The sequence below is a fragment of the Podarcis erhardii genome (assembly GCF_964252035.2).
Source record: "Podarcis erhardii genome assembly, chromosome: 12".
Lineage (NCBI taxonomy): Eukaryota > Metazoa > Chordata > Lepidosauria > Squamata > Lacertidae > Podarcis > Podarcis erhardii.
Window position 1 is genome coordinate 43,238,197 of NC_138513.1, and position 10,749 is coordinate 43,248,945.

General features: G+C 42.1%; 1 long non-coding RNA gene across 1 annotated transcript; it reads right to left on the bottom strand.

Annotated features, from left to right (window-relative positions):
* Positions 1-505: 505 nt before the first annotated feature.
* LOC309326289 lies at positions 506-3,609 on the bottom strand. The gene is made up of 3 exons (XR_014150267.1): positions 3,284-3,609; positions 688-821; positions 506-583 (listed from the first exon to the last, which is right to left on the bottom strand). It is a non-coding gene; the product is annotated as an uncharacterized lncRNA (long non-coding RNA).
* Between the last annotated feature and the right edge of the window lie 7,140 nt (positions 3,610-10,749).

Consider the following 10,749-nt stretch of genomic DNA (forward strand, 5'->3'; position numbering starts at 1 on the left):
AAAGGAGAATGTTAGCTGCTTTGAGACTCCTTAGGGTAGTGATAAAGCGGGATATCAAATTCAAACTCTTCTCTTCTTCCCTCCATTCTTAGCTGTCAATGCACTGTACATCTTCAGGCCGCAGGAGTAGGGATTTCATTTATGAATATCGACTCCCTATACAAGCCCTATACCCTTGTCCAAAATTACAACGTTAAGGAAAATAATAGGCTAGACCTCTTTCCCCTGGCATGATCATTTTTATGTACAGTGGGGTGTACATGAGAAGGGCGATATTGAAATGCTTAACTTCATACCAACAGTCCATTGTTGCTCTTCCCACAACAGCTTCAGATATTGTTTCATTTCTCAGAAACAACTGACTTCTGAACAAAGACAGGACCTCTTTGTAGCAGCCAAGCCTTGAGGTAGCACATTATCTCCTGAGGATTCATGAACTTCTATGCCCTTCCTCAAAAGAACTGGTATTTTAGCCCCCAAACTCCCCTCTGAGGTAGGTTCGAAGCGGACAACGTTTGTGTAAAACATATTCATTCTTCTTTTGCGAACTCAAATGGTTTGCCTGACTGTGCCACAGAGTATCCTAAGGTAAAAACATATTAGCAGATAGCATTAAATTTACAATTATTACCAAGGTTGAAAGAGGGCAAAACACTGCATTTTTATAATGGATTTTCACATCCTTACCTCAGTAGGATTTTTCTGTGAGGTAAGCAATTTTGAAATATTCAGACAGACTAAGCTTGTTTACTCATGTTCTGGGTCAGCTCTTCAGATAGTGTAAACTGGTTGAGCTCCATTAAAAGCAATTGTTATTGAACCTGTATGAAGAGGAATTTTTGTTCAGTGTCTACTTTTGCTGTACTGTTTGTACATTCTCTCAGTTTTGTTCCTATTGAGTATTCAGTCTATGATGGACAACCAGCCACCCAAATTAGCATATTTCCCATTGCCAAACGAGGTTGAAGATCATCAAGGCACCTGAACTGCAGATTCCAGTCAGCAATTTTGTTTCCAACAAAGGAGCCCTTCTTGCTATTATGCAAATATCATCTTTCACCAGAAGGCAAATTCTTGCCTCTTAATATTTAAATTCCATCTCCACATCACTGATCTCTAAACAACATCCTTTCTGTGAAATTTTCTTAAGAACTTTGTAGGACTTACAACAAAAATAATAATAATAATCTTGGTTTTCCTCTCTCCGGCAGAGTGAAACTATTGGCTGTTGTAAAGCAGAGCGTTCCGCTTTCAGGACACAGAAGGGAGGAAAACTCAACTTAAAACTGTTAGAGGAATGTTAGAGGAATGTCAACTGAATCAAACTCCTGTCCTTAGGGAAAGTATTAAAGCAGGAAGGGAAGAAAGAAACAGACCTGCTATTATCAGAGCTTTGATTCTCTTTCCATCAGAGAAAGGGAAAGAGGCCATGTTGGCAGGATGCAATTAAATGTCTCTACTTTCTGGCAGCGTGCAAATCAGGTGGGAAAAGCTCATTTTATGTGCCCCACCCATGTGGTTGTTAACACACACTCCCCACTATGGAAAATGGCACTATGGAATGGCACTATCGGAAAACAACTCCCATATCTCAGCCAGTGTGATGGGGGCATAGGTAACATTTAATGTTGTCCTGATAATGGCTCAGGCCCGCAATACCTCAAGGACCACCTCTTTCCATATGAACCCATCTGGAGGCCCTTCTTCATGTGCCTCCTCCTTGAGAGGCCTTCTCTGCAGTGGCTCCCCATCTGTAGAATGTCTCCCCACTGTTCTTATTTTGATTTTATATATTGTGATATTTTCTGTAAACCGCCCTGAGACCTCCGGGTATAGGGAGGTATATAAATTCAGTGAATGAATGAATTAATGAAATGCAGATTCAATGTTATCTGTTCTTGTCCAGTTGAAATATTAAGGGCTTGTTTACACTTCCCTTTGTCCTGTGGCTAGAAAGCATGGGGCCGAGTGGTTTCACTTTGGCCCACCGCTTTCTCCCAGAAAACCCACTCTTTAGTGCTAAATTGGAGCAAACATCGATCCTGAGAAAACCCAGTTGACATTTGCACTGCTTCTTCCTGGGGGAAAGCAGCGGGGGAAAGCAGATAACTGGGGCTGCAATCCAAACACATTTACATGGGAGCAAGTCCCGTTGAATTTCAGTGGGGCTTACTTCTGAGTAGATATGTATAGGCTGGCCTCGTTAAAGCAAGCATAGAGAAATATATTGTTGTAATAGGTGAAGAGGTGTTCTCTGGCTTGCGCCAAGAACAGTCACCGCTTCTTATGAAAGAACTTTAAACTGTTTATTTTGGTACAAAGATGCAGCTGAGGCTCAGAATCTCAGTCAGTCAGACATCTTCAAATTTATTCATGTATGGGACTACAGCAGCAAGAATGTTATTTGCCCCAAAATGGAAAGAAGTCCCGATGAAAAAGAATGGATACAATGACCGCTCCCCGCTTAAAACGGGGGGCGCCCTTTGCGTGGACGCGCGCAGCCCCTAGATCTGAAGCAGCTCCAACAGCATAGGCTTGGCTTTGCCTCCCTCAGGTGGGATACCTAGAGGTCTCCGCCTACCTCAGTCAATTGTCCAATCCCACCTGGGGGAGGTGTTGCCAAGGATACCAGGCCAGGTAGGGGAGGGATTACCTGCCCACACAATAGAGGGAGGATCTTACCTGGGAATCCTCACTTGGCTTCCCCAAAAATATGGAATATGCAGAAATAGTGAAACTTACCAGACAAATAAGAAATCAAGATAACAAACTTTTTATAAAAGAATGGAAATGGTTTGTTGAATATTTACAAACTGTAAACAGATAAGGACATTGGCAGGATTATTGTAATAACCTGCAGTAAAGAAGTTTTTAATATGCAGGGAAGTTTTTAATATGTGACATTTTAGTGTACTTTTCATCTTTGTTGGAAGCCGCCCAGAGTGGCTGGGGAAACCCAGCCAGATGGGCGGGGTACAAATAAATTATTATTATTATTATTATTATTATTATTATTATTATTATTATTATTATTTAGTAAGTGAATAAAAGAATAAGTTAAGTTAGAATATGCAGGAAATGTAAAAAATAAATTTAAGGAACTGCAGAAAGAGGAGGAAGGAAGTCGACTTTTGAAATGTTAGGATGATTGTAAAATTATTGAAATGTATATAACTAGAAATCATTATTTATTTTAAATCAGTCATTTTACAAATAAAGTGTGGTTCTTCTTGCCACACATTTGAAGGAGGCCATCAAACTAACTTTTTACTCTCCAACGTACCATTTCCATGCAGTTGGGCACAGAGATGTGATCTTTCATGTTGATTGGTTAATGCAGAAGATTGTGCAAAGTGTTTTTCAAAGGGAAAAACTAATAGTTGGTAAGAAAGGGAAACTCCTGCTCAGGTCTTCTCTTCACTGCAACTGGCTCCAAGTCTCTTTCTCCCTCTCTCATTTGACGGAGGTGTGGCATTCGTATGGAGCCCCCGGTCGTCTCATGGACTATTGACCCATACACCACTAATCCGCCGCCACCAACCAGGTCCTCCCTGGTAAATCACTTAGTCTCAGTCAGGTTCTTAAGTTAACAAAGAAGAGTGTAGTTTACTGCAATGACCGCTCCCCGCCTAAAACGGGGGGCGCCCTTTGCGTGGACGCGTGCAGCCCCTAGATCTGGAGCAGCTCCAACAGCATAGGCTTGGCTTTGCCTTCCCTCAGGTGGGATACCTGGAGGTCTCCGCCTACCTCAGTCAGTTGTCCAATCCCACCTGGGGGAAGCGTTGCCAAGGAGACCAGGCCAGGTAGGGGAGGGATTACCTGCCCACACAATAGAGGGAGGATCTTACCTGGGAATCCTCACTTGGCTCCAGAGCTTCTCCTACCCTACCCACCCTCAGTTAATGTCTTATTTTGCAGGTTAACTTTTCTTCACAGGTATGCGGGCGCTGCTACGTTAAGGTTGCTGTTAAAGGGCCGGAAAGGAATTTCCCTTCATTGGCAGGTTTCGCCTTTCCCATAGCAAAACGTCACAACTTTGGCGGTATCAGGCCTTGGGCGGAATCCTTTAGTCCATCTTCCTCTTTGCGGCGGCAATACCAGGGTTCCCCGTTAAAGGGGTTTCTGAAGGGAGGCTTTGACCATACGCTGAAAGGTCGTCATTGCTCTCCCCTTCGGCGGCGGCGTAACAGGGGCGGCTATCTCTGCTTGAACATATGTTCTCCAGAGCCGGCCCATCCCCCCCACACACACACTGGATAACCCTGATGCTCCCTAGGTCCCCGGCTGGGGACTGGGGAGGGAGAACGCCCAATGCCTGAGCCAAGGTCTACTCACATTTGAAATTTAATAAAGTTGTGGCCAATTTAATCCCATAGCACGTTGTCTAGAGTCGTTATTCCACATGATGGGGGGGACCGCGCGGGATCTGGGGACTCCGCCTGTCCACGCAAACACAAATAAACTTTAAATGCATTCAAAACACTGTTACCCTTTACCCTCTTAGTCTTCTTTTATTCTGTCTCTAACTCGTCTACCTCCCCTCACACAAGAACCAACTGCACTAACTGTCTCTCTATTTCCAACTGTCTGCCAACAGCCTTCCCAACTGCCTTTTCCCAGCCAACCAACTAACTAACCAACCCTCGGGCTAAGCCTTTTTATAAACAGGTAGACCAACAGAAAAACCGGAGGCGGAGCCTACCTATTAACTCTTTCTCTCCCCCTGTACAGACATTTTCAAAAGAACGGGCAAACGCCACATCGCGGGGGGGGGGGGGGGAGAAAGCTGTATGCATGGAACAAAAGCTCCAGGCACGATCAAGGCTTGATGAACCTTCCTCAGTCTTTTCCCAAAAGATGATACTGATTTTATCCTTGCTGGGTGGGTTCTGCTTTTTTTAAGACGGGTTTTTCCGCCCACAGAATTCTGTCTCTACTACTTAACTGTCCCACTTCAACTTCCAGAACCATTATGCTCCATAGGTCCCCCGCGTCCTGCCAAGGTATGTTAGAATTGTGATCTACCACATGACAACAAGTGATTTCCCAGCTTTAAAAAAAAATTAAAAATGAAATAATACTTCACAGCTATAAAGGACAAGTTTTGCTCTAATTTGCCCTAATCTTTATTGAAAAGAAAGTATCTCCCACACTCAAAAGTCATTTCGCTTGCAAATGTCACAAGCAATATGTACACATTTTTTAAATGAAGAGATAAACTTTATCATTGCAGAATGCAAGCTGGACTTGTAGTTGAAGTAGCTCTTCCAATGTTATCTCTGGGCCAGATATTCTGTCAAACAGTGCAATAAGTAAATGGGAATGTTCACCAATTAGGATATATTGTCTGAAACACTTGTCTGCGAATAGTTTTCTGCATATGCTTGGGTGCTAGAATGTAGTGCTAAAAGCAGTGGCGTCTAAGATTCAAGATATTTTTTTCCTGCCTTTTCTTTTTAAAAATTCAGCACCAGTGTATCTGCTGAGTATATGGTCCTGAACATCTGCTATCAGTGGATAATGTCAATGGTTTAATGTTTCTTTGGGGATAATTGAAGTTTATCAAGTGCAATGCAGTTCTGTCAAGTTGGAAGTAACTTTGCCTTTTCTTTCTTAGGGAGGGCAGTTTCGAGGTTGCAAAAAAAATGAAATAAAACACTAGTGCTTTTCTTATATTATTTCATCATCTTCATTTATTATTTCCAGAGCATTTAACATGTACAAAGCACTTGCGCAATGGACAAAAACTCACTGTGATCCCTACCTAAAGGCCTGAAATGTAATAAAGATGAAGAGAAGAGAAATGGGGAAGGAATACTAAAAGATTGTGCGGGTGCTAGGTGAAGATGAATAAAACCAGGCCGAAACCATCAGTAACTATAGAAGAGCACTGCTACTGGAAAGCTAAGAAGCAAATGGTATTTTAAAATGGGAGAGAGGGAGACAGATGGATGGATGGACAGATTGGTGTTAAATGAAATAAAATTCCCTTTGTGCAGCAAGATAGAATGGATGGGGGGGGCGAGTATAGGCAGCATTTCATTCATTATTTCCAGACCCTCCAAGTGTCCCCATTTTCCAGGGAGAGTCCTGGATTTACAGAAGCCATCCTGGTTTCTTATTTGATCCTGGAATGTCCCGATTTTCCTTAGGACGTCCCTATTTTCATCCGAGAAATGTTGGCGGGTATGGAGTTATGTGACACACACACACACACCAAGCCAAGGAGATGAGTAACTATGCAACCTTTAGAAGACATTTGAAGGCAGCCCTGTATAAGGAAGTTTCTTAAATTTTTAATGTTTTATTATGTTTTTATATATGTTGGAAGCCGCCCAGAGTGGCTGAGGAAACCCAGTCAGATGGATGGAGTATAAATAATAAAATTATTATTATTAATGTTTTGGAATAGGACTTCTCTATTTTAATCAGAGAAATGTTGGAGTGTATGTACTGTATTGGCCCGAATATAAGCCACACCTTTAAAATTCAGGGGGGGGGGGGAGAGACAATACCCGAATTTAAGCCGCTCCCTTAAAATTCTGCAGGCACTCACACCCGGTCCGTTTTACCATTTCAGCTGTTTCAGCAGCGATATTATAAAAGCCAATTTTTGTAAGGTCTCAATTTTAAACCAAACTTGAACTTTTCAGGGTCAGAATTTGGGGGGGGAAAGTGAGGCTTATATTCAGGCCAATACGGTATTTCTGTTGCTTAGAAATCACCAATACTCATTCGCAAAAGCACATGGAATTGTCCATCACAATAAAATAAATGATGCCATTGTTTCATATAGACATGAAAATTATCTAGGACCAAAAAGGGATATCAAGCTGTTAAGAATAAATGAAGAAAGCACTCCAACATTTCTCTGATGAAAATAGAGGTGTCCTATTCCGTTGTCGTCATCACAATTTTACTATTGACTATTTCCACCTATTTAGAAAAAGTATGTTAATATGTTAATATGAGTGGGATGAACAGAAGTAACCAAAGAGAGCATCATTGGAGGAGCCTGACAAATCCACATGTAAGTACTAAAGGCAGAAGAAAGATGGCCAATGCTCAAGCTTAGACAGATCAAAGAAACAGAATTTAATCTGATAAAGAGAACAATTTGTTTGTCGTTCCTGATACATGTTTTTTTTAAAAAAAAAAAAACCATGTAACAGATCCGTTCAAATAAGAGCTACGAATTCCAAGATGAGTGTTGGCAGTGTGGACAGCAAAGGATATCAGGTGTACAACATCATATGGATTTGATTCCCTCCCCCCTTTTTTTCCTAATATTAAAATCTGTATGTTGGCCAAATGGATTTTTGCTAATCATTGTGATGACCTTCTGTTTGATAATCTATTTACCATTTCTATTTGCTTAGATGGCTCAGGTAAGAGAATGCCAGTCACTTAGGAGATCTCTATTTGTCTACTCTAATGTTTAACCAGCTGCCAAACTACTTCTGTAGGTGGCATCAGGCATCCCAACTGCGATGCAGCTGGCATGGCGAGGAGAGAGAGCAGCTGGTTGAGAATGCACAGCAGAGCAACATGAAAGACATGAAAGCACAGGGAATGGGGTGGACTGAATTCCTTGATGTATATATATTTTAATAGCTACTTAAGCTTTACATGTTATTATAGGAAACCTTTCCTTTATTTTCTAACCATTTGAGCTCTGGCCACAATAGACTGATGACTTATTCTGCCTTCTCCAGATACAGTCAAATATTCTCTCTCTCTCTCTCTCTCTCTCTCTCTCTCTCTCTCTCTCTCTCTTTATTCTTGTAGGAAAGAAAATCTGGGAATTGGGGAATAAGCAAGAAAAAGATGCCCATTTACGAGATGCCAAATTACTCCATCTGTGAGGATGGCAAAGTGCTCTGAGTTTCCACCTCAGCATTACCCTTTTAGTGGAAATCTGTGATTGGCATGACATTGGGGGAAGAAAGTTTCTTGGCACTAACGTTGAGGGCTCTCAGCCGCCCTTTTAAAGTGTCCTCCTCTGAAATGTTGCATCACTCCTTGTCTGTTGGATGCAGTCCTATTTATAGTCACTGTTCATCAATCACCTAAATATTTATTATCAGGTGCAAACTGGAAAAATAAGTCAGCACAAAGGATATGCTGACTCACCATATACCAGGGACAGGGAACTTCTCATCATCAACTCCTGGTCATGTTGGCAAGGGCTGAATAGAAGGGGAACCCAGCATTATCTGGAGGGCCTATTGGCAGAACCTATTTGGTGTTTCGCAACTTGCTGACTAGTTGCAGGACCTTAGCCAGACCTAGCAGAGCACACGCAGAATCCACGGAAGCAGTTGGCAACTTGGCTGCAGACAGGATAGACAAAGCAGGAACCAGGAACTTGTAGTCAGGTGTTTATAATATACAGTGGACTATTTACAGGAACAGAACACGGCTCTTTAGCTTGTTCTCTCTTACACGACTCACAACTCCTACACTGACTGACACACAGAACTCTGAACCTCTGAACCTCAAACTAACACATTCCAGTTAGTAGGTCATTAATTATCACTCCCTTGACAGAGCTTGACCAATCAGGGAGCGGTCTCCATGCCTCTGTTATCACCAGGCAGACTTACTCCTTCAGATTGCCTTCTGGCTGTCTGCCAAACCTTAATTGACTCTGTGTGAGTAGCTCCATGTACACAGTCTCCCAGCAAGGCTAAAGATTAGCCACATCTGCTTTAAATCATATCCTCTGGAACCTCCACTCCCAAGTCTTGCTGAAATTGCCAACAGCATAGAGAGGGTCTTCCCCACACTTAGACTCGCCAACAAAACGGCTACTGATGGCACAGACACGTAATATAACACCAGTCCTGAAAGACCTGCATTGGCTCCCAGTACATTTCTGAGCACAATTCAAGGTGTTGGTGCTGACCTTTAAAGCCCTAAGCGGCCTCGGCCCAGTATACCTGAAGGAGCGTCTCCATCCCCATTGTCCAGGCCAGACACGTCCAGCTCTAAGGGCCTTCTGATGGTTCCCTCTCTGAGAGAAGTGAGGTTACAGGGAACCAGGCAGAGGGCCTTCTTGGTGGTGGCATCCACTCTGTGGAATGCCCTCCCTTCAGATGCCAAGGAATCAACAACTATCTGACTTTTAGAAGACACCTGAAGGCAGTTTTTAATGTTTGATGTTCAAAGCCAGCCAGATGGGTGGGGTATAAAGAATAAATTATTATTATTATTATTATTATTATTATTATTATTATTATTATTAACCACAACATAGCTTGACTAACAACCTGCATTAATATTTTATCCGGGACCTAGGTATACATGCACCAAAACTCCTTAAGAAACATTTACTGCAACTATTTTGGCTTCTCTCAGTAATGTCGCAGAGCAAGCAGGACCGTCTGGTTTTGCTTTATGATGTTGCTTCGGGCAAAGTCCAGTGGAACCTCCATTCAGGAGTTGAACAATTAATCTGATCATTCAAGTGCCTTCAGTGTTCACCATCTGACTGCATTTCATAGGCAATGCTACCAGGAACATTATAACAACTCAATTTTGGCTTGTTAATGACAGGAGATTTACTCGCCCCATTGCAGTACACACAAATTAAGCTCCAGATCATGTTTCATCGCTAAATAATTCACAGCAGTTTAAATATATTTGGTCTTGGGTGCCCTTCAGGACTGAGGACTAAAGTATAGTGTGTGTGTGTGTGTGTGTGTGTGTGTGTGTGTGTGTGTGTGTTTAAAAATGCAGTATTTCTATAATTAATGCCAGTATTTTGCAGATGAGAAAACCTATTTTAATCTTAACTGTTGCTGTTTCTCACATCAGTCAATGTTGTTGGTAGCAATTTTCATAGGTGTCCCCCCCCCCCCCCATTAGATCATATTTCTATATCTCTTTCCACCCTCCCGCCTGGTACATTGTGTGTTCTTCTCTTTTCAATGCCTCACAGTCAGAAAACAGCTTCATTTATTTATCAGAGAAAATCATTTGAATGCATAGTAGGCATCTTTTACTATTTCACTCTCCAGGTGCTCCATCTCTCTGTCTTATTACTGCGCTCTCCTAGATATCGGTTGGGTTTGTCAACAGAGGTGTGTTTTGCCATAGAGATAAAAGCAATTACTTTTAATTGTGATTCACTGCGTGAAAAGGTTAGGAGAGCCTATGGTTCTGTTATCCTTGCATTCACACCAATACCTGTGGCTTGCATCGTGGGCCCACACTTGCTGAGGAGAAATGAAAACCCTGTCTCCCTCCACTGACAGCGCATTGTGTGGTTTGTTAGACATGGCAGAGTGAAGATAATATATTGCTTTTAGAAGACTCCGAGGCCTGCCGTGGCCGTTTGCACCTCATAATTAGCATTTAAATGTCCCGTTTCAAATATTTCAAAGCACATCACATACATTATCTCAGTCATCCTCGCAGCAGTCTTCTAAGGTATACCTATATGACAGTATTCTTTCCATCCTCATTTTGCAGAGGTGAGCTTGAAACTGAGAAATAGTGGCTCACCTAAAGCCACCTAATGAGTTTCTTGTCAAGGCATTAAGTCCATTGTCAAGTTTACAACTCACAAGTTGCAGTGCTCATTTATCTGGAGTTGGGGATATATATATATATATATATATATATATATATATATATATATATCTCCCCTTCAGGAATCATTTAACACAGTAGCCAGTGTCCAGAGTCAGCAACCTTGAGGCCAGCACTCCTGTTGACCCTCAGAGCTTCAAGGCACTAGAATCA